Here is a 25,842-nt window from a genome sequence, read left to right on the forward strand (position 1 = left end):
TGTCAATTACGGCTTAGTTCATGTTTCTTCGTTTCCTGATATTTGAGCGTTTTAATGTCTGGGCTACTCGCTGTTGCCAAGTCGTCTTGTGTGTACAACACAAAGCAGTGAATTTAAATTAAAAAAAAAAAATTATACTGAAAGTAGTGTGAGTTTCATGTATCTTCAACCAAATTTACGTCACCTAAAAAAGGCATATGTAGAAGAAAACATATTTTACAAAAATGTAGTACTCTTGCGTTTTTATGACACTCGTAGTTATTTAAACTGCATATATTTCCATAAGTATATATTTTCAGAATCAACATATTAATACAATAGACCAGTGTGAGCCACAATTCCCCAAATCAAGGCTCACAGGTCAAATTAAATGAGCACTAGAGCTAATCCTGAAACTGCTAAACACAAAATCGTATTACAATAAATTTTAAATTTGGCACCAAATTGCATGAGCAAATATTTCCCCAGAGTGCATGCTGATAATCTGTGCCTCATGTATATGGATTAGGTATGGAGATGTGTGCAAAGAGTGGGGAGTATTGTGGCACATGCCGAAGTGTGCATGGTGGAATACATGGACGTTGCTGTAAATTGGCATTTATGTTTACTTGTTACTTGCAGCATTTACACACTGTGGGACCTAGGTCCAGACATGTGTTTCGCCTCAGGTGTTGGCCATCACCAGCCCGTGTGAGGTCTGAGTGACCTCTTCCATTGATGCCTGCACCATTCTTGGCTTCTTGGCTCTCATCCAGCTCAGCATCATCCTTTTACCACTTGCAAAAGTGGTTTCTGATATCATTGTGAACTGGATGGACCACCATATAATATAATATCCACATTTGTAAAGCGCGAACACTCACCCGTAAGGGTCTCTAGGCGCTGGGGGCCGTTGGAAAGATTAAGCAAGCTATTGCCCAGAGTCACATGGTGCTGTGCTAATCTGCCACCAGCGCCGGGGATCGAACCGTGATGCCCAGATTCCGGAGTCATTCGCCCTGGCCGCGGCGCCACACCTCTTCCCCGAATCTTATGTATGTTTCATCGCAGTTGATGCCAGCTCCATGCCACCATTTGCTCGAATCTCATCTCCCTCAGTCTAAATGATGACTAAGGGTGTGCAAAAATGTGGCACTTCACTTCCACAATATTGTGACATTTTAGTTTTTTTTAACTTCGCCGTGTTTGTGAACTTTACAAAGGCTGCAAATGCATTTGATTTAACAAAATCTGGTGTTAAAACCTAATAAAATCCATTTTTTCTAGAGGAACTACATAAAAAAAATAATTTTTGTAGAAGAATGCAGAACTTGCCACCCACAAGATCCCTTTTTTTGTGGAAGACTTCCAGTGGCGGCTCCTCCGCTAAGGTGGAGGAGCGTCGCCCCACTGCTCTCTGAGCAGTTAAGAAAGAAAAAATAAAATTATAATAACGCAATGTTATTGTATTATTTTTCCTTACTTGCTCAGTTCTAGGTGCGGAGCAGGGCTGGGCTGGACTGGGCTGTGTAGAGCAGGGGGAGGCGTGGTAAGCACTCTCTAAGTGTGCATGTGCACTTTGCATGTTTCCCACCCTACTGTATTGCACAGCCTTGGTGGAGAACATTTACAGGCTCATAGTCCCCGTCTAAGTGCCGAACCATGGTGCTGCTGTCATGGTGACACAGCAGCGTCGTGATTGGCTTAGGGGAACCTGCGTGCTTCTTGCTTCGGACTAGGAGTCAGAAGAAATGAGGAGAGGCGGCGACTGTACCTAGGTACGTGATTTCTATTTTTTTTTCATTCCTTTTCCCCAACCACACCCCGCCTCACCACCCCCGTTCGGTTGCAGCCTCCACTGAAAGCTTCACTTACAGTTGTGTAAATTTGACCTGCTTCACAATAAATATGTCAACTCACACAACATCGGTGAAGAATTTGAAACGTGCGCATCCCCAAGGAGGACTCAAAAGTTATTGACTATTCCTGTACTTTGCCACAGACCCACGCTGTGACACTTCATTTGCAGCCCTGAGTGCTGCACCTTCATGTGTTTGTGGTTGATCGCTGATGAAAAGGGTGAATAGGAGGAATTGAAGGGGTGCATGCCTTCCATTCCCCTGAGAGTTTGACCCACTGTGACTGGAACTAGCACATGTTTCCAGCAAGCATTGGCACAGGCCAGTCATTGTACTGTATTGTAAGTTCATTTCATGATTTAAAGATATATTCATGACTGTTCAGTCAGTTGAGGGGGAGACAGAAGGCGAATCTGCCCTGGGTGGGGAGGTCCATTCAGGAGCAAAGAAAAAACATATATTCAGTGTCTGTCCAGACAATTCAAAAACAATCTTGCTTCCCAATCAGAACATGTACAACCAGCGAACAACAAATGATTCTGGCTCAAGGAGAAAGAGGGTTAGGGGCGTTGGGCTGGCAAGATATTGTTCTGCAAGTCCCACACTGGACTCTCGCTCCTGGTAGTAATGTGTAGTTTTATCACGATTAGGGAACTCTTGTTGCAATCTCAGTAAATCAAAGTAAAAAATCACGTATTACAGAAAATACACAGTGTAAGCATTAAGCACTAAATAGACGCTATGAAATCTACAAACAGAAATAAGAGGTACTTTTGATTTATAATGCAAAAAAAGGTATTTGTTACTTTGTGGGATGAAGTCTCCCTTTGTGCAGCCTCAAATATCACTTTTATTTGATAAATTACAGCCTTTAAAGTGTGCACATTTACAAACCTCGACAAGCTGTGGACTGGTTGCCCCAGGATCTTTCTACACAAAAGCCCACCTTTGTACAGTGTGCTGGTGTGCCCGCACCTCCACGCCCAGCCAATCAGAGGAGCGCAGGCTGCACAATGAGCAGTGTGTGCTAGCACCCTGCACAGGCTCGCGCCCTCCTCTTCCGCGGGAGCAGCTTCCATCCGCGGTAATTGACCCCACCTATCATTTGCGCGCGGCAAGCAGGAAATTGCAAAGAAGAAAATGAAATTGATATCCCAGTGCCCTGCAGTCTGAGAGGGTTATCTGCCCTGTGCTCGTGTGTATCCTGCTCTCGACAAATGCTAGCTTTACAGATGAAATCAGGGACTGCTGGAGCCGCTCTCCCGTGTGTGGTTACAGTTATAGTACTGGCAGGGGGAAGAGTTGGGCTGGAGCTTCGGGCAGCCTGGCACTGCCAGATGGGGCAGCTCGAAAGGGCAACTGTGTGGAGTATGTTTTAGGTCCTGTCTTGGCCCACCTGGGGCTATTGTGCGTTCATTCCCAGACAGATACTGGTAATTCACATGCCGCTGAGCTGTTATGTTACATGGGAGGTAGCGGGTCGGCTGCCCAGGTAAATAATGGCTAGTCTGTGCTATGTTTGCATAAAAATGCAGGTCTGTATTATGGTATAATTGACATAGGCAAATGAATGCTCAACATGTCTGAGGAACTACAGATGTTATCTCTTAGACAAACCAAAGGTACACTTGTCTCGTAAAGTATAGACTAGAAAAATGGCAGACTGCACATTTTGTTCTTAAACGCTGTACTCTTTTGTTTACACCTGACTGATGGCATAGGGTTCCTTCAAGACTCGGGCCCCTGGAGCATGCGCAGTTGCACATGTTTATGCATTGATGGTTCGTGGCACGGAAAAGCAGCTAAACGTGTGGTGGGCTGTGGAGCGGGAGTCCACGTGTTGGCCTTATTTTGTGCATGTCACACCAGTTATCAACCTTCAAGCACTGCTACCAGCCAGCATGCCAACAATTGGCGATGCGAGATGCCTTGGTTAGCATAAGCTTGCTGCATAGTCGAAACCCCTACCCTTCCTCCTGCACAACAATCTAGCCTCAAATATTCTCTGATGCCATCCATGGAGAACGTGCTTCATTAATGATATCCAGGTCCACTGAAATTATGCGGCAGTGGAGGACCAAACTGTAATACATTGTTGGCTAAATATGTGGCAAGAAAAGGCAAATTGTGTGGAGTAACGTGGCACTATTTTTAGCAGTATTACTTGATGAAGTAGTCCTCTTTACACATGTTAACCATATGTGGGCAAAAAATCTACCCTATTGGTATCAGTTTAACACTGAAATAGAGCATTTCGCAACTGATAATAATAATAATAATAATAATAATATGGAAACGCCACAACACCATAACAGGAAAAGCCACCCTGCATGGCTTTTCCTGTCCTTGTAAATATGGCCCCTTTACATGCAGCACTTTACGTGAAAGGGGCATTCCATGGGTATTGCTGTGGTTGTTCCCACGCAAAACCCATGGAACGAGACACATTTCCAGATTTACGAAGAATCTTAAATCTGGAAATGCGTGTGAATGCTACGCCTCCCCAGGGGAGGCGTAGGGTGGCACAAGGACAAGAAATGATTTCATTTCTCCTCGTTTTTTCTCTTTCAATGTGTGCTGCATTCTACAGCATGCTTTGGAAGAGGAAAATGCCTATAGTTATTGTTTTTGTGCAGGAAGGTGCCCCTTCCTGCACAAAAACAATCTCCTCATGACGCAGGCATCCTCGCACCTTGGTGCAAGGGTGCCTGCGCCGGCGCATGGCTGCAGTTTGTCCGCCAGCGCAGGGGGAATCACAGAGGTGCGACATATTGTTGTAAATATGCCATATCCCTGTGCTTTGAAAGTGACTCAGTGCGATGCAGCCAAATGGCTTGCGGAATGCCCCTAAGATTGGAGGTCAGCAGTCAAAGGCAAAGCAACAGACATTCAAGCAGACACTACAGAGGAAATTCTTTGCAGACAAAAGTGCTCTATCTACTGTGATGCACTTCACTTCTCACAGCTATATCCATACCTGGCCATGTGTGCTGCCACACAGGGAAAGACTGAACTTAAACATTTGACAGAACAGGACAGACCTATGCCAGAAGATCTGGGTTATAACTATGATGAATAGATGCTCTTCATACCCCTCATAAAGAGACACCAGAAGCCATGGAAAAAACATCCAAAGTGAAGGTCAAGATCAGTGACCTTGAAACACCCACTCTCATCAAAAAAGGCCGCCAAGGTCAACACCATGGCCACAGAGCAATTCAGATGAAACCTGCCATAGGCATACTCATACTTTTCTTATGGGAGCAATTACCCTTATCCCCATGAGGCACTTTTGAGAGCCAGGCAGTAGAAGTGAGAAAATGAAAATCCAAGTCACTAGACCCTTAACCAGAACACAAACTAGCTGTGCTACCCCTCATGAAATAAAAGTCGCCTGTTTTGCACTTAGGATGCATACCTGCAAAGTGGAAGACATCCTCAATTAATAATGAGATCTGCATGCAAGCATTACTATCCAAATACAATTTTACATCAGATGGTGCATAGAACTTGTAGCAAGCAGCAGCCCTTAGTGCTGAGAAGTGTTGACTACTCAAGACACATTTTCTAGACTTAGCTCATCACCCTAACCCACAAGTAGAGAAGTGGGCTCAAAAATTGGAAGAGTAACATTTGACAGTAAAATATCAACCATCAATCTATCAAAAGGTATTTGCAGAGCTCTGCTTTTCACCCACAAGGTTGTCCAGGTGCTGAGGGTTTCTGCTGCTAGGTGGAGTCAGTCGAACAGTTAGGTTTTCAGATCCTTTATGAATTCCTGCTGGGCGGGGGAGGTCCAGAAGTGGAATGGGAGGCTGCTCCATGTCTTGGCAACCAGGTAAGAGAAAGAGCTACCGGCGCTCTTGCTTCAGTGGATGCGGGGGGTCAAGGCGAGGGAGAGGGATCTGAAGTGCAGTTGTCCAGGGGGCTGGTGGAAGTTCACATGGTAGTTGATGTACTTGGTCCCTGATTGTGTAAGGCCTTGTAGGCATGGGTTAGGATCTTGAACTGGCACCTCTTGTGGATGGGGAGCCAGTGGAGTTTCATTAGGTGTGCGGTGATGTGGGCCCGTCTGGGGAGATCAAGGACAAGTCTGGCAGCTGAGTTCTGAATGTTCTGTAGTCTCTTTAGTAGGTGTTAGGTGACTTCTACGTAGAGAGTGTTGCCCTAGTTCAGGTGGCTTGTGACAAGGGCCTCAGTGACAGTGAGTCTGGTGCTGGCGGGGAGCCACTTGAACTCTTTCTGGAACATGCAAAGAGTGAGGGAGAAGGCTGAGGATACTGCATTCACCTGGTTTTTCATGGTGAGATTACTGTTCAGTATGATGCTGAGGTTCCTGGCTTGTGTCTGGGTGTGGATCCCAGTTCTGCTGGCCACCAGGAGTCCTCCCACAGGGATGTGTTGCTCCCGAAGATGAGTATCTCAGAATTGCCATTTTGAGTTTGAGGCAATTGATTTGCATCCAGTGGGCGACGCTGGTCATGCACAGGTGAAAGTTGGCCGTGGTGGTGGAGGGATCTGTGGACTGAGAGAGGATGAGCTGGGTGCTGTCTGCATATGATATGATGTTCACTCCATAAATCCTGACAATGTTGGCCAGTGAGGTCGTTGAACAGGGTAGGGCTGAGGGAGGACCCTTGGGGGACATCTGATATGATATTCTTGGGGTCCAAGGTGTAGGGTGGAAGGCGGATGCTCTGGGTTCTTCTGGTGAGGATTCACTTTAGGGCGTCCCCTTGAATTCCCATCTTATGGAACCTTTTTAGGAAGGTGTCGTGTATGCAGTGTTGAATGCAGTGGAGTGGAGGTGTCGAGGATGATCAGGGCGGCCATTTCTCCCTGGTCTAGGAAAGTCCTGGTGTTTTCAGTGGCTCTGATTAGGGCGGTTTCTGTGCTGTTGTTCGAGCGAAATCCAGATTGGGATGGTTCCATGAGGTCGTTGTTTTCTAGGTAGTTGGTGAGTTGGCAGCTGATGGATTTTTCCAGGACTTTTGCAGGGAACGGGAGCAGGGAGATGGGCTGGTGGTATATCACCAAACACTTCCGGCACACGAGATCCTCAAGCCAGACTCTGACACCGCCATCCCAGTACTCAAATCAGCTTTATTATTTCGTTTTCAGGGTTGTAGCGCGTTTCAGCAGGATTCCCTGCCTTGTTCACACAGCAAGCCAACATATTGCAATTGCTTTTATGTTAATGCAAAAGCTTGTCACATTATATCATGGACATAGACAGCATACTTCCGAGTACACATGCTTCGTTCTCAGTTGTACTGGTTTCATTATTTCTTTCATCATGTCTATTTTCATTATTTACACATACTTTGAAATTTTTGACATTCCTATATTGAATCTCATTACAATTTTTCAAGTTTTTCAATTTTTTGATATTTTTAAATTTTTTCTTTTTTATTGGATTTTTAATACAATGATTACAAAAGTCTGGATTTATACCTTATGTGTAAACTAAGTGCATTTTTATATCAAACCAAACCCATGTGTATAGCCAATCTTTTATGTGCTTCATACTGGAGCCCCTCACTTTTTCTACATCAGTTCGTTCTATGGGTGTAAGTGCATTTACCTCGTTTGATAGAGCGCTTACAGCACTCTAAATTGTATGGGTGCACTATACTCATGGTTAAAACGCACTCACATGTATTTTGTCATTTGCAGTGCTTCATAATTATTAAGATGCATTTATTCATGTTCTAGTAGCACTATATTGTAGTGTGCACATTCAAGTAGGATTTTACATGTATTAGAGACACTCATAATTCCTGTATGTGTAATGTGCAGGATGAAATTATACTCATGCAGTGTATACTGTGTTTAGTTTAAGTTGCCTGAATTGTAGGCCCAAACTGTACGTTTTCTTGAGTTTCGCTTCTCCTTGGTTGCTCAAGAAATAATTAAATTAATCATTTTTGTGCTCGAAAACAGTATGTTCTCATCCTACTGTGGGTGCAGGAATTCGGCCTCGTTATTCTTAGATTTAAGGAGATACCCAGAATGTCTTTGAAGAAGTCTGGAAGGCGAGAAGGGAGAACTCCTTTTGTGCCTGGCCTATCTGAAACCCAAGGCCACTGAAAGACGAAGAAAAATTAATTAAAGCTACTGTGGAAAGCTACTGAAAACGCTGCAATTGAAAAAGTTCATCATGTGACGTATTGTGGGTTGAACATTGTCTTTTTGTATGGGACAGATTTGAGAGTCTTCTGCCTGGTTTCAGAGGAGAAGGAGCATCTTAGAGCGAGCTCCATGGCTTTCAGCTATCAGACCCATTTGACGCGATTACTTCTTAGGAAGTCAACACTTGCTTACAACTTTGGGATATGACAAGAAAGATTGGTAGGACCCTCAGTTAGAGCAGTGTAGGGAAAGAGATTTTGTTTTGTTTTCCTCCCAGATGAAAGGAGAATTGGACTCAACTTCTATTCTATGCTGTATTCTGATTTTGGAGTTCATCACTTTATGCTTTTTATGCCAAATGAATTATATTCGTAGACTCGGCTCTGTATTGATTTTCAGGTATCTATATACTCTGAAATTGAGGTGTGTTTATATTCAATTATTTTTGGCCTTATAATAAACCCACAAAATTGAAATTCGGAGTCTGTGGTCCTTTAGAGTACGACTACATGGAAAGTATAACCTTGAATTGTTTTACTCCCCTCCACCACTTTTAGCAAGCAAATAAAAGATCCTCAGTCTTAACTTTATTAGAGAAAGCAGAGAATATAATTTGGCGTAATCAAATGGTAGCAGAGGATGGTTTGCTTCTAAAAGTAAGGGGAGAAAAGAGAAATTAGAGTAGGATCAGAAGAATAATAGAACTTTGGACGGAGTAGAAGACGGCGCAGTTGATTAAGGTCAACGGACGTTGACGGTGCGCCGGAAACAGTGGTAGCGTGAGTATGAATCTGTGTGGTGTGTTAGATTTCGGTGATGCATTAATTGTGTGATGTCTTGCGAATTTGGGATGCAAGTTGAGTGATTGTGGGTTTATCCGTTTACTGGTCCGGACACTTGCGGATCAAGAGAAGTCCAAGATCCCAGGATAGTTTTGTATTTGTAATTGTCTGATCAATATTGTGGGTGTTGTGAAGCGCTATCGATGATTCACTTGTGATAGGGAGCTTTGTGTGAATGTAGAACTACGTCGCGATAGAAAGCCTCAGGTACCGGGGGTGGATTACGGTGATTGAGTGATCAACGCAGGTCGGGGGTCACAGCGGACGAATGTTTTTGTAAGAGTGTTCTATCAATCTTTTAGAGGACGGACAATTATTTGTTTTATATAACTGTAAGTTATTGTGACTGTGTTAGGCGCAGTTACTAGGTTTAATAACTTTTGGATACACAGTTATTTGTAGTGCGAATGTGTGAGCGAGAGTACGAGGTGAAATTGTAAAGGAGGGTGAGCCGCTGCAAAGAGGGAGCAGTGACGTCAGTGCGCACCGTGCTGTGATAGGTCTGTTGGTGTAGCGTCACGCTGGGATTGGTGGAAGTTCGTCTGAAGTTGACTATTGAAACTTGGGTTGCAAATATTTGATTTTCACGATGAGATGTTTTTAAGGTGTTGCGAGATTTGTGTAGAAGCAACTCAGGGGTGGTGACTCAACTAGGAGAAGAAGCGCCGCCAGAGGACACCCCGGCACATTAAATGGCAACAAATGTAGGACTCCATACTATAGTGTGGCTTCAAAATTGGCATAAAATTACTGAGAAGAAGGGTGCATTGGCTTTCCCTCGTTATGGATCATTTTGTGTGGAGGTGTTGTATCAGCTGAGGGGAGTGATGGCTTCTCTGAAACCTCTGCCTAGACCAACACAATTTGAGGCATTAGATGCATGGATGAGAGTAGCAATAACGAAGAGAAGAGAAGCTTCACAGGGAAGAATGAAGAAAACAATGAGGGCATATCAGGATGCCAGATGGGCTGCACAGTTGAAGAGATGGAGAGTAGACACCATAGAGGGAGAACAATTGTATCCATTCAGGCTGTTAGAAGGAGGGTCTGAGGGAAAAAGTAAGACAGAATAGTAAAGTGATACAGATGACAGTTTTCTTGATAGACTGTTAGCAGAACGTCCTCCACCTTGTGACTCTAGGTCGGAGCCGGAGCAGACACAGTGAACAGAGGAAACGTCAGGAGTGAGACGTATGGGTTCAGAGGATCAGACCACCAGAGTAAGAGGGAGGATTTCAGTGGGAACATGAATTCCAAGAGGGTCCGGAGGGATAGGGTACGCAGATCATGAGACAAATGAACCTGCGTGTAACATGTAGTTACCAGAAGCTCTTCTAGTACCCGTTACTATTGGACCGGTGGTTTCAATATATAACCCCAGAGAGAGAACAGGTGGAAGTCAACAGCAAATAGGAGAAGGGGAAGAGACTATATCTGGAGGGAGCCTTACAATGAGTGTAACGGGCATGACTCAGATACCAGTGGAAGCTAGTACTCCACTGCTAGCTACAGCTGATCCATTGAGAATGGACAGTGGGTCAGAAGGAAGGGGAACAGGAGCTTTGGCAAAATCTAGGTCAGACATCAGAATGTGGGTTCCACCGGTGAGGGAATCAATGATACAGAGAGATGAAATGGAGATGAAACATGAAGCAGCTAGGGTACTGTTTGGACCGCAAGTTGTGTGTGCAGGTAATGATTGGAGAAGTCAAAGTGTTGAGAGAGAAAATAGTCCAGTTGGGAGAATGGAGGAAAGTGGGGTTCCAAGGAGAACACAAAGTTGTGATAGGGAGGAATTGGGAAGTGAAAGGTATCAGAAGGTGTTACAGGTTGCATTAAAGGCACCATTGTTAGATGTGGTGAGACTAAAAGCAGAAATAGATGAGGTGATTGAAGGTAATCTGCCATTGGACGGAAATGAGACATACAACCCAAGTGAACTGCTATTTATAGCTAAGGATGTTACTAGAAAGGCAAAGCGAGCTCATGATGCCTTGTCACAGTTGGCACGAAGGTATGAGGTGGACCTGACGAAAACCAAAATGATGCAGGGACTCTGCAGATTGAATTATACAGATAAGGAATTGGAAGAGAAGCGAACAACAGAATTAAAAGCACAAATTAGAGAACTGGTGGTAGGGATGCGAGCGTGGGAAGAATTAGACAGATAGGAAGAAAGGTGGGCCAAAAAGAAAAGCACCAAGAAAGGGATAGGAGATACTCCGCCTCCGGGTGGAGGGATGGGAACAACAGGAAATTTCCCTCTGAGAGAAGTACAAAATGGGGGGCATGTACATGTGCCATGGAGCAGGGGTGATTTGGCAGCATTTGCTAACGATTTTCCTCGGCTGAGGGAAAAACCTGCCGACTGGTATAAACAATTAGACCGATTTGTCAAGATTTCAAATGTGTTATGGATTGATTTGAATACCTTGTTTGATATAGTGGTTCCAGGGGATTTGTGGACTGCATGTAAAGTCGCCATTGATTGGCCAGCTGAAGAACCAGCTAGAGATCCGGTGAATCATGGTCCTTCACCCGAGGTAATGAAGAAATACGAGCAAGTGATTACCTGGTTGCAATCCAAGGTAGCTCCTCAAACTTTTGATTGGCTTAAAATCGATCGTAGGACTCAAGATCCTAAAGAGTCGGTACTTGACTATTATGAGCGACTGTTAGTGGCTTTTAAACAGCATAATGGATTAGACACAATTGAGCAGAAAGATATGGGACAGTTTGTCTCAAAGTTTGTGCTGGGACTAAAATATGCTATTAGCTTGATAATACACACACACTTGATACGTTGGCCGAATAAGTCAGTTGACGAAATTCTGCGTTATGCAAAATACTGTAGTGATCAGGTGGAATCGGCACAAAAGAAAGTGAAAGATAACCTGATGGTGGTGCAGTAGAGAAATGCCTAAAGACCCGAACTGATGCAAGGGTTTGGAGGAGCGATGGGTCGAGGTAGAGGAAGTGGCAGAGAATTGGGTCAGTAAATGATAACCCAACCTGGACAGGGAAGAGGAAGGGGAATGGATGCAAGTACAGGAGGTGATTGGGTAGCGAATCAAAAGAAGGTCACTGCTTGTCATTTCTGTCACAAAATCGGGCATTGGAAGCATGAGTGTCGATTGAATCAAGCAAATCAGATACAGCATGAGGGAGAGGGACAGATGCCCGAGACTTTGAACATCGTGACTAGGCCTAGGTCCATGTATGGGGGAGGATATGAGCCGCAAATGCAGATACCTCAGCCTCTAAGAATACCTACAAATAATCAGGTGTATCATCAAATGCCATATTTTGAAATCCAAGACAGATTTGATCGTACTCAGGATCCTCATGAGTGTCAGAGGGGGGTGCAGGAAGAATGCACTTTGGGAGCGGCCTTAGAAGTAGATCAGAGTGACCCGTTTGTAGATGCAGAGGTGAATGAATATCCTGTTACCTTTTTATTAGACACTGGAGCTGCGCGCTCCACAGTAAGAACGGAGATGGTTCCAAATTTATCTCTTTCAGGAGAATCGATCCAAGTAGTGGGAGTTACCAATCAAAGAATGACTAACCCATTGCCAAACGAGTTACCTGTGAGAATAGGACCATTCCAATACAGACACCAATTTGTAGTGTGCAATTCAAGCTCAGTCTGTCTATTGGAGCGAGACCTTTAGTTTAAGCTAAATTGTACCATCTTTTTCCCTCCGAGGGGTGTGGAGTTGCAAACCTGTGATGATGATGCAAATTTTAAAATGGCTAATATGAACTTGTGTGCAGAAATATATTCGTGGTTCTCACGACAGAGGAGTTACCACATGACTTGAGAGACTCCGTTTCTCTGAAAGTGTGGGATTTCACGGGTGAGGAGATAGGATTGATTCGAGGGGTTGAACCTGTTAGGATACAGATGAAACCAAGTGCTGAATTTCCACGAACTCCGCAGTATAAATTAACTCCAGAAACTGTGACTGGAATAAGACCTGTGATCGAGTCTATGATTGCACAAGGCATTCTCAAACAGATCAGAGGAAGTCCCTGCAACTCACCTATAATGGGACTGCAGAAGCCTAGTGAAAAGTACAGAATAGTGCAGGATTTGTGCAGGGTCAATGAAATCGTGATCCCATGTTGTCCTGTGTTACAGAATCCAGCTGTTATATTATTTTAGATACCATGTGAGGCAGAATGGTTTACAGTCATAGATTTATGTCAGGCATTTTTCTCCATACCGTTGCATGAAGACAGACAGTTTTTATTCGCATTTAGGATGAACGATCGTGTGTTAACGTGGTGTCGTATCCCTCAAGGATATACAGAAAGCCCCTCTATCTTTAGTCAGAGTCTGAAAAAGAATCTTGAAGGGCTGGTGATACCTCAGAGGTCAGTCCTAGTTCAGTACATTGATGACCTTTTGGTCGCTTCAGAGACTGAAAATGCTTGTAGGATTGATACTGTGGCTTTATTGAATCATTTGGCAGAGAATGGATACAAAGTGCCCCCAAACAAACTTCAGTATTGTCTGACTGAAGTTCAGTATCTAGGTCACCGGATTGAGAAGGGAAAACGAAGAGTGTCACCAGATCGCATAGAGACAATTCTGCAAATGGGAACTCCGAAAACTCAAAAAGAAGTCTGCATGTTTTTGGGAATGGATGGCTATTATCGACATTGGATCCCAAATTTCTCCTTGCAAGCAAAGCCACTATTGAGATTGACTCGAAAGGACATTAGTGATCCGGTACCATGGGATAACGATTGCTTGAGAGCCTTCCGCGAGCTGAGAGAGAGCCTATGTCGTGCTCCAGCTCTGGGAATGCCGGACTATAACAAAGCGTTTTCGCTCTTTTTCTGTGGGAAGGAAGGATGTGCGTTAGCGGTCCTTGTACAGACACATGGAGGTGCCCGTAGGCAAGTAGCTTACTTATCAGCTACACTAGATCCAGTAGCTTCTGCGTTGCCTGGATGTCTCAAATCCGTTGCTGTAACAGGTGCCAGCATTGAGAGATGTGAAAGCATAGTGATGGGTCATCCACTTATCGTTTATGTGCCACATTCAGTAGAATTGTTAATGACAAAAACAAAGACACAGTATCTAACAAATAACAGACTTACAAAGTATGAGCAGGTTATATTGGCTTCTGAAAATATTACACTGAGACGCTGCACCACCTTAAATCCTGCCACATTGTTACCTGTTCCGCAAGAGGAAGAAGAGGATTGTGAAGAGCATGACTGCTTAGATATTACTTAACTATCTACCAAACCCAGACCTGACATTGTTGGTGAACCTCTGCCTGAATCTGATTTGATCCTTTTTGTTGATGGTTCATGTTTAAGAGACAATGAAGGGTGTTTGAGAGCTGTGTTTACTGTGTGCACCATCTTGGGGGTGGTGGAAGCTGCCTGTTTGAAAAGAGTATACTCAGCTCAGGTGGCTGAAAGTATTGCTCTGATATGTGCTTGTACCATCTTGAATGGAGTCCGAGTGACTATCTATATGGACAGCCAATATGGGTTTGGAGTGGTTCATGATTTTGGGCAGTTATGGTCACAGAGGGTATTTTTGATGTCCTCAGGATCACCGATCAGAAATGGAGAATATGTTAGCAATTGTTGGAAGCATTGCAGAGACCTAAAGAGATTGCAGTTATAAAATGTGCAGCCCATTGGAGGGGAGAGGATTTTGTTACAAAAGGAAATAACTACGCTGATGAAGTAGCTCGTTTTTGCGCTATACATGTTTGTGTTTTCAATGGAGAATATGTAGGAGAGAGCACAGAAGAGACCGAGCTCAGCATGATGTTAGCTGTAGCAGATACTTGGGATGAAGTGAAGCGGCTGCAGTATGAGGTCTCAGAGGAGGAATCTACATCATGGGTTAGAGCAGGCTGTGAAAGGAGAGAAGATGGCATTTGGGTGTCAACAGATGACAGAGCAGTACTACCCAATTGTTTATTGAGCCCAATGGCAAGGCAGATTCATGGAGCAGTTCATCTTGGGAGAGATGCCATGGTGCAATTGTTTCAGCAAACTTGGTTTAGTCCACAATTTCACGTGAGTGCTGAAGCAGTGTGTCACAGGTGTGTTACGTGTCAACAAATGAATGTTGGAAAGAGAACTGTGGTTGCGATGAGTCACATTGGAAGCTCAGGAGGTCCTTTCAATAGGAGACAATTGGACTTTATTGAGATGCCGAGGTGCAATAGGCTAAGATATGTTTTGGTGGTGGTGTGTATCTTTTCACGTTGGGGTGAGGCATATCCAACTAGACGATGTGGCAGTCTCACAGTGGCAAAACTGCTCTTAAGGGAACTGATACCACGTTTCGGATTTCCGACCTCAGTGGAGACAGATGGGGGACCAACCTTCCATAATGAAATCAGCAAATTGTAGTGTACAGCTTTGAATATTGATCAGAGATTGCACTGTAGTTACAGGCCTGAGGCTTCTGGTTTTGTAGAGCAGATAAATGGCACAATCAAGATGAGGGTGTCAAAAGTTTGTTCGTCAACCTCATTGAAATGACCAGATGCGCTTCCATGATATTGTTTTTGGGTGTGTTGTATTAAAGTAAAACCACTTGGTGCAACACCACCCCTTTCTCAGGAGCAAAAGCTGTATGAATGGGCTCTATGGCAGCCCAGAGGACCTTCCAACAATGGTTGCCTCATTGTCTGTTCTTTTCCGGGTGTGAAAGATCAGGTAACTAAAGGGTTAAAAATGGAGAGCATTGGGTGCTGGTGAGGGGGGAGGCAACAGGAGAGTGAAAGAAACAGCAGGAATTTTGGTTACATAACCCAAAGCCAGAAATTCCTAGAACAGGAAAGTCAACATTGCAATCCCCAGATTGTGCCACACAAAGAATCGTACCATCACAATAACTGTTTAATGGGATTAATTAATTTTTCAAGAATAAAATAATGAACATTGTAGATGATTTAAAGAAACATGCCACAGTAAGCCCTATACCACCTGAACGCGTTCTGAATCGAGAATCCACTATACAGGAGGGAAATAACAGGAATCGAAGGCTTGAGATCATCCCTCCAACAATGAAGGAAGACTTCCTGGAGTGGGCGGGAGCCATTACTTCGGGCTCTCCACTTGACCCCCTTACTCCAAAATACTGGAAAGTACTTGCACCACAGCTGGCTGCACCTTTTAGATACATCTGCAATCTTTCTCATTCCACTGCTATGGTTCTCAAGGACTGGAAGCAGGCATTATTTACGCCCTTACTAAAGAAACCGTCTGCAACCCCTAATGACTTTCCTAATTTTAGGACCATTTCTCTGCCACCTTTACTGATAAAAGTGTTGGAAAGACATAGTAATAAAATTATATCGACCCATACTGAGACCAGTAACTGACTCAACATGGCCCAATGCGGGTTTAGGCCTTACCAGGGGACCAAGACAGCTCTGGTTTTTGTCACTGATGCTATCCGGATGGCTCTGTACAGGAGCCAGCAAGTGATTCTGGTACTTCTGGACCTGTCTGCAGCATTCAATACTGTGGATCACTCCATCCTGCTCAAGAGATCGGAGGAAGGTGGTATAGCGGGATCTAATTGACAGTGAACAGGAAGCACAACCCCATCCCTTTCTCTCCAGCATCTTCACACTAAAGCAGGGAGTTCCAAAGGGCTCATCACCCAGTCCGACCATGTTTAATGTAAACATCCAGCCTCTCATTAAACTTATACATGGACTGGGACCGAACTGCATTAATTATGTGGACGACATGCAGCTGATGGTCTCGTTCAATCCAGGATCTGTGGGATCCTTGGACTCTTTTCATCAGTGCACGAAGAGAATAGCTGACTGGGTTTGAAACAACTCGCTGCTGTTTCATGCTAGGAAGACAGGGACCATGCTTTGCCAGGGGGTATCGGGGGGGGGGCAGGCGCAAGTTATTTACATTATTTCTGGCCAAATGGAGGTGGGTCAATTTCTGTATGGGCATACTCCCTATGAGATTTGGGGGTACAACTAGACTCCACCCTCCTGTTAGTAGTCCATGCAAAAAAGACTTCCAAGACCTCCTTTGCTCCTATGAGAGCTTTCCATAAAATCCTCCCACTTCTTCCGAGCAGCTGACCCTCCCACATCATTCATAGTACCATCATAAGGTGGATTGATTATTGTAATGCCCTTTTCATCGTCGCACCAGAGAAGACAATAAAGTGTCTCTCATGAATCAAAGCTGCCAAACTGGTGCTTGGACAGAAATTGAGTTTCTCCACCTTTACACCCCTTGATTCCTTGCATTGGTTGCCACTAAAAAAGAGAACTTCTTCTAAAGTAGTGTGCTTGATATATAAGATGGCGGCACCTTGCATCCTGGCAGATGGGATTACTCTGTAGCAACCAGGTAGTTTACTCCACTCAGTCTCTGTGCCTATACCCCAGGGGCGTGAAAGCAGCGATTCAACACTTCTCAGTGCGCCCTCCTTGCGACATGATGGATGCGTCATATTTACTGTATGATGCATCATGTCGCAAGGAATTACAGATACGTCAGTATTACTGACGTATCTGTCGGCGCAAATGTGGCGCATTGCTGGAGTTGTGTCGGAAGCGTAACACAACTCCAGCAATGTTCCTTTCATATAGGGCAAGCCCCATGTGAAAGGGCCTGCGTCACCCTTACGCCTGCCATGAGGCAGGCGTAAGATATCGACGTATTGGCGTCCTAGAAGTGGTGCAATTAAATCTTATAGATTTCACTGTGCCACTCCTACGACCCTTTATTGCGGGGGAATGCCCACCCTGCATACATTAGTCAGAGGTATAGCCTACTCAGTTCAAGGACCCAAACTGTGGATTGGTATGCCAACATATACTTGACAGACTCGGGACCATTTGTCATTCACGAAACTCCTGAAAAACATAGATCTACAAGCAGCAGTTTATACTCTGGATGGCCAGGCTTATGTCCCGAAGCAACAGGTAATCCGTGGGGTTGCATTTGCACTTAACAAATGTTTATAAGAATAATATTAATTTATAATAATTTCTCTGGAATTCCTGCCTGGTAATATTCTGGATAAACATAATCAGTAGAGCTGACCTAAAGTCCCTAAGGTCCAGCTCCAACTAATGTAGGTCCAGACTCCATCTTACATAGGTCCAGACTCCATCTTAGCCCATGGCGGTCACCATCTTCCTTAGCTTAGACGATGGACATCTCCATATTGCTTGATAATGTACAATCATATCAGCCTTTTAACGCAGATGTCGCCAGAGCTAAGAGCTGTGATAGCTTCAAGTTCTTTGATTGATGACATAAATACAACATCTATTGCAATGGGTCAAATGTCTCCTCCTCATCATGTCAAGGTTTACTAAGAACACAGACAGGCATATAGCCAATATAATGTATTCGGAATTGACATCCTTTAGCCTTATATGTTCATAAGGAAATGTCAGTGATGTAGAACTTGATGCACATAATCTATGTCAGACATTTCTAAGCTCATGTCAGAAATTTCAATTTCTGATAAGATTCAGGATATAAGGACTGGCACTTGACCACTTGGCAGTAGAGGTCCTTCGCCCAGATTTTTGCCTGAGAGTTTGCCAGAGGCGGTCTCACCTGCTGCCAGCGCACTTTACACTTTGCGGATCTTACATCTCGCCTGAAGCTAATAAGCCACGTCCGAGAGGCAAATCGACTGACTGCTACCACAATGGGTATTTGCCCTTTGCGATGACCACTGTCTTCATGCCTCCACTGATAAAGATAGCCTTTGCTGTCAACAAGGTATGCAGTGCGTCTCGTCTCCCTAAGAAACTCTAGACTGCAAGTTGTTCTGCCTTTCATGCTCTCATAGCATAGCTTATAGAAGTTGACATCAAGGTGTTAGGACCTAGCTAACATTTTAATGACACGTAACAATGCTATAAATGTTCATTTTATTCTCGTTATTATACCGTGTTTCGCTGTTGATTTTATACCATTCTGAGTAGTTGTTTTAGATGTACTGAGAAACAGGTTTGTTCCTGTAGTAATAAATAAGTTTAACTTAAAAGTGTTCATTCTTCTTAGTACAGTGTGTGCGCTAAAATGTGAATAACAAAATAAGGTTTGTTGCTGTTTCCATGGTGCCCCTTATCCCTTTATGGAATTCTTAGTAATTCAAAAGCAATACCTCTATATCAATTTCACATTGAGTAGTGTTTGTGGAGCTACAATAATTTGTCTTTCACATTTATGGCTGGTGCATTGATCCGGGTTCACCGGTGTCACCTGTGGGTGGAAAAGCACTCCTTGTATAGTTACTCCCCAGTCATAACTTAAGGCATCAGAGCTGCAACATTATGTTATGGCATGTATTACTTGTATAGCTGACATACATGCAAAAGGAGACCCAGAATTTAGAAGCCAGAAAGCTGAAGGTTCTTCCACCAGAGCGAGCTTTCTTAACTCTGCGAAAAGGCAGACCTGAGACCCCTCCTAGGATGCATGACAGCCAAAGATAGTCAGAACTTGGATCTAGATAAACTGGCTAGCAGAAAACCACACCCTTAGCTTTTTCTGGAAAGACATAAGTACAGAAACATCACCAAGTCGATGCCTCCTAAAAAAAATGGCAGCACTAATAGGCTGTGGTTCAAAAGACATAAGAACGCCCTGGGGTGAACCAGATAATGGACTTCGTTCACTAGGGGAACTTCCCCAGATAAGCATTTATGTACTATGCAAACTTCATTATACACAATGTGAGCCTGTGTATGGAGCCAGTGAAGTGTTTCAGCAGAGGGGTAGCATGGCAACTCTTGTATTTGGAGAACATGCAGAAGGGATAGCAGATAACAAAATAAATAAAAAAGGTATTTCCATAATGCAGACAGAATTTGATAATGGCTGCAACAGTGGTCTGTCAGCCGTTACTGTGAAATGAAGAATCGTTTTCTGAAGTTGTTGAAGGTGAAAAATACAAGCAGAGGAATCTGAGGTGACTTGAACAGATAAGTAAAGTTCAGTAGCATACCTGAAACATAGGGTTTTCACCCATTTAACTGTTTAAAGGAGAGTTCTAATTCAGCTGGCTAGAAATTAGATTTTCAGAGATTGTTTTGTACCTGCAACCAGCACCTCAATGTTATTGGAGTTAAGTTTTAAGTCCCTTATACTTCTTGATGTACTTCAGGAAAAGTTAGAAGGACGTCCTCTTAGACTTATTACTTTCCAGGCATTTGGGGTATTGTCAGTGAACACAAAATACAGGAAGTCATAGGTTCAGATGAGCCAGACCGGAAACTTCACCTAGTTGTCCTAGCCACCAGAGAAACTCCTTATAAGATGGCCAGGTTGCAGAGCTAAAAGGTAAAATGGAGACTTTTTAGAGCAATCAGGTGTGAAATTTAGTGGTTGCCAGGGGTCACAACTGTGACTCCTGGTTTGCCCCTTGCACACCCCTGGCACTGCCTTTGTGACGCCTGGTCTCAGTGGTGGCAAAGGCAACGCCAAGTACAGAAGGTAAACAGTTTCCTGACTACCAGATTTACTTTTTGCATCTCCCACTGCGACTTGTGATATTACACTTTAAATTCAGTTAAACAAATTCAGCAATGCAATGTGCACTTTACTGAATGTATTAAATAATTTAAAACTATTTAAACAAGATGTTGCCCAGTTTCATTATTGAAAAAAACACGTTACAACCTTTTTGATTTGCATGGGTGGATAATGCCTTATAAGTGATCATAATGAAAATGTAGCAAATGTGATTATATAGCTCACACTCCTGGTCTACTTAATTTATTTTAGATGGATAATCAAATATTGTTTTTGATATGTTTTAAGGATTTTACCAATATACTTAATTTTTGGGTTTACACTAGAGGAACCAATAAATCATGTCTGTTTCTGATTGAAATTATGTGGGTGCCCAGTGGTTCCTCATTGAACAAACTCATGTTTTCATGCAGTGAAAAATTAGAAATGTGTGAGCATCCATTTTAAATTAGGTGGAATATAATACAGATCTATGGGGCTCATTGGGATGGAGGACGGACTGGAGTTCGTCCACCATCCTGGTGTAATCTGGGTCCGTCCGCCATACATGCGGCAGTTCCGCACACCCGATCAGGATGCGACCGCCACCGTGGCAGTCGGATCCTGCATCTTAACATTGCCGCGGTTACTGCTGACAGCAGCACCCGCCGCAATGTGAAAATGCCATGGTGTTCATTTCATACCACGTAGTGCTGTGAAATGTAGGGGGGTACCATGGGTACCCCCCAAGTGCACCCTGGCCTCCCCCTACACAAGGGGGGCCCGCAACGGGCCCCCAAACCCAATCCCCGCAAGCCTTCTGGAAGATTGTCTGTGGCGGTTCCATGGTGGTCGGTCTTTGCGACCGCCACGATCACTGTGAGATTCCCCCGCCATCCTAATTTGGCGGGATAAAACTCACGGTCGGCGTACGGAAGGACCGCCACCGCATGGCTGGCGGTGGCGGTCCTTCCGCCATCGTAATCGACCCCTATGTTAATAGCTATTGTGTTATTGTATAATTATGCACAATAGGGGCTGTTAATTTTAACAGTGTCATTACTATGATGTCATCAAGGTCATGTGGCATCACTTCCAGGTAGAATTAAGTGTCTAAAATCATATGATGTCACTTCCTGTGGTGGCATTGGGGCAAAGGGGTTATGTGATGCCACTCCTGCTACCCTTGGCTTTTTGGTGAATCAACATGCATTCAGCAATCCAGTAGGCAACAACATAGACATCTAAGAGCTTTCTTTTTTCCAAACCGATAAACCTAATGCTATACATTAGGATGACATGGTTCGTAGAGTCAAATGCAGTTACGGCCAGCATGACTCACGGGTGGGAGGAGAAGGGGGGTCGCATTGGGAGGGGGGTCGCGCGGGCGAGGGGGGTCATGCGGGTGGGGGTAACTTAATGTAATAATAATAAAAATGTCTAATTCACCTTCCCGCCGGCCGGGTCCCGCGATGTCTCTGCTCCTCTCCTGCCTCCGGTGGGAACAGGAAGCAGGCAGCCAGGCTCCTACCCCTAAGCCAATCACAACACTGCAAGCAGTATTGTGATTGGTTGGGACGCCGCCCAGCCAGGGGCTATTGGCCCGGCCATGTTCTCGATGTAGGCTTTGCAGCCTACATGGAGAAGGCCAGAGTGTGCATGATTGGTTTGGTCGGCCCCAGAGGGCTGACCTAACCAGTCATGCGCACTCAGGAGTGGGCACACCACTTCTCCTTTGCCCAGTCCTGCTCGCAGAGCAGCCCCGCCCGCTCGCCCGCAACCAAACCCTTTTGCTTTCTCTCAGTGCGAGAAGCAGAAACATAAAATGGTAGTTATTACCATTTTATGTTTCTGCTTCTCGCACTTTTTGATGCAATGAGGTAGCTGCCGCAGTGGCTTCAATCCAACAACACAAACGCTGCTAGCGCTACATTAATGTGTCTCAGGGTCGGATTGGTATGGCGGGCACTCGGGCAATGGCCAAGGGGCCGGTATCCGAGTTTCAGCTGTGAGCTACTTTTTTGGGCAGCTTTGGGGAGGGTGGAATTTGGGTGGTGTCTGTGTGTGGATGGATGCTGCCAGCATCTCAGTGGGTGCCTGAGTGGACTTTCTGGAGGCAGATGGGCGTCCATTACCTCCCTTTATCAACAGGCAGAGGAGTCACTCCCTTTCTCTTGCTAGGTCGGCCCATTAGAGTATGCAGATTGCGTGGGGGCAGGGGGCCTGAGCAGAAGTGGCCTCACTTGTATTCAGGTGTGTTTCACCAGTGTGAACTAATCTGTCCATTTTTTTTTATCGAAGCGAAGTTTAGAAAACATGCCTCTGTCAGAGTCCACCCCCCCTTTCTTTTTAAAAAACTTCGCCGAAGCAGTGCTTTGCAGAAAGGCAATATGCTAATGTGGGCCACCTTTTTTTAGCCTGCCCGGGCCGATTTTTAATCCCAATCCAACCCTGATGTGTCTTCATCTAATTTCTCTCTGTCACCTTTACATGATCACTGTGATGCCTCAGCATACGTCTCTTCTGTTTCTGAGGTATCTTTCACACCATTGCATCTTTGGGGTCACCTTCTCGCTCCCTCTCACACACACACTTCCCACACAGCAGTGACCTTTCTCTACGGTGTAGCTTTCCCTCTGTCTCACTTTTTCCTTTTCTACCTCAGAGCACTGTTTAACAGTTGTTCTGTCCCTCACAGTTCTCATGCGTGTCTACAATATCTTCATTTTCCCAACATTTGCGGCCTTTCTCTGAGGTGGCGCTTTTTAACTCCAGTTTTTCATCTGTAAGTGGCAGCGCGCGCCTCTTGTTCACCTGCTTCCGTGGCTTGAATAAACCTTTGATTGGGACACAGTTTGATGCAAATGTTTACTGGCACCGTTTGAAAGTGGTTGATATCAATGACCTTACCAGTGCCGCGCGCGCTTCCTGTATAAAATCCCATCTAATGAGGGCGTGTTACCGAGATCCGGAACCGAGCTCCTGAGAAGGGAAGGGGCAGGTTTTCCATTCCTACAGAAATGTCTCGTGTGTCTCTCTGAAAATAATATAACCTCAGACTGCGTTCACTCATTTCCCTCCGGTGGACTACACCGAATGTGACGGAGCGCATTATAAAAATGTAAAACAAAAAATGAAATAATAAATATATTTCCTGTAAGAAAACATGTCTTAAATATAATATCATTCATCATGTTTTAAATGCGTCCTTCTGGCCTCCAACATAAACAAATTCACAGTAAATGCTGAAAGTATCTTTTTATTTATCTTTTTTTTAAATGTTTTATTTATTTATTCATATAAAACATTTACACAAACGAAAATGTATGCGTATACCTATGCAAATTACATTATCATTGATTCAGAGTCAGCCATTCGAGATCTCAGCTAACAGGTCACTTTTGGAAGTGGTGTTAGAATGAACAGCACTTCTCATTCTCATGAAGGGTTAATCCAGATCTCAGGAGTGATCCCTGAGAAGGACTGTGCTAGTCGAGTTATTTCATTTTTGAAAATTGGCCAAATCCATGGAGGCTGGACTGTTCATTTTCCCATCTGGCATTTTCCTGGCAGCTTGCAGGGGCCAAGGGCTGCTTTCAGAACGAGATAGGCTGGCATGCTCCAACCATGCCCCCTTGCCAGCCACTGCAGAGTGGGGCTAGTTTGATCTATCAGGACCAACCATTCCAAGGATCGAACTCTTGGATTATTCCATCGCAACGTAATTTGTTCAACTCAACCTTAACTTCAACTCCACATTTCTTATACCTTTGGTATAACTCCCCCTGTAAGAAAAAAACTGTGTTTCCTTTTAATTTTCTGATGTTATCACCAAATACCTTTGAGAATTTTTTATCCACCTTGAGAAAATGTTTGTTTCTTATTAATCATTTTGTTTCAAAGCCTGCCGAGCATCTCTTTCTATACACATTACCTGGTCAGGATGACTAGGATCAGGTGTAATTCGTATTGCTGTTTGCAGTGGCCACCCAAAAAGCACCCACCATCCTCTACCATGTACACTCTGGCATATGCAGACCTTCACTTCAATTCCAAAGTTATGTCATAACATCCAATAACTTGAATACATTCCTTACCATAAGTCCTTAAAAGTATATATAATTCCTGCAACCTCTGGTACTCATAGACATGCTTCTGGGCCTCCTCTCCAAGTACATGCTTTGCCCTGTAATCTGCCATCATCTTTACTGCAACACATGTATATCACAAAATGGAGTATCACCATCCTGGGTCACATCACATACATATAACACAAATACATTCTCTTCTTTAACCCCTTTAGTTGGGAGAATGTGATGTTTACATCCCTTGAACTACCTTCATTGTGTGGAGGACATGAACTCATGTCCTCCCACAGTACGGGCTTGGAAACCCTCTTGTGCTTGCACCAGAGGGTTTCCCTTTATAGGTTTCCACCTCGGGCTCCTTAGGGAGAACTTTCCCAGCAGCCTGAGATTATTTTGTGCCTTTTGGCTCCTTCTTCTTTTACTGTGTAAGGTGCTCAAAGCCAAGCAACTAGAGTGCAAATGGAGAGCAAGTCAAGATATCACAGATAAAGACATCTTCAAATTAGTCCTAAGACACTGTCACCAGCAGATACAGAACACCAAGTGCACAACATTTGCAGATCACATTGACGTTGGCACCACCAGCAGCAAGGAAATCTTCGCCATCATCAAAGATTTCACTGTGCCTCCTGATGCTTCCAGCAACATCACCCATCCCAGAAACCTTTGGAACAAGGTCTTAGACTTCTTCTGTAACAAAATCACCTCCATTTAGAGCAACTTCCACCCTCAACCAGACCTGGTCACCATCACAACTCGACTTCTCATCACGGCCAAAGAATGACTTTGTGGCCCTCTGTCACCACAATCAAAGTCACTGCTACCATGAAGGCCATTCACTCGGGGCCCCATCTGAGCCTGGCCCCACGACACCTTCAGCAAAGGACTCCTACAGATCAGCCAAGCTTTAACATTCTGCGAGGAAAATAGGGTATTATATTTAGTATAATACACCCTCAGCACCTTCATGGGTCCAGTCATGCTCATTTGATAAACCTTAACTGAACCCTGGATAGCTGTGGCTTCGAGCAGTCAGACTTAAATAAAGGAACAAGTGCAAAGCATTTACAAGTACCTAAACAACTGTATAAGAAAGGCACACAACAAGAAAGAAATCTAACACCAATTTATAAAAATAGATTGTATTTTTATGAATTTCTCGACAGCAAAATGAACAAAATTCTCTAAATCTATATCTACTGAACCAGAGGGTTCAGTAGATATAGAGTTTGAAATAAAATATAAATCACAGCTTTTCAATCTAAATGTAAACAAGTATTGGCAACTTCAGTGCTTAATGTAAACTTAAGATTCTTTAGAAACTTTTATAAAGTTGTGTTCGATTACTGTGGCCCACTTTGGACGGCCAACTCTGGGAGCAGGTCAAAGTGGCCAGTATGAATTTGCAGGAAAGTTACCTTGTCACAAAAGTAGTCTCCA

The sequence above is a fragment of the Triturus cristatus genome, chromosome 2_2 (assembly GCF_964204655.1).
Source record: "Triturus cristatus chromosome 2_2, aTriCri1.1, whole genome shotgun sequence".
NCBI lineage: Eukaryota > Metazoa > Chordata > Amphibia > Caudata > Salamandridae > Triturus > Triturus cristatus.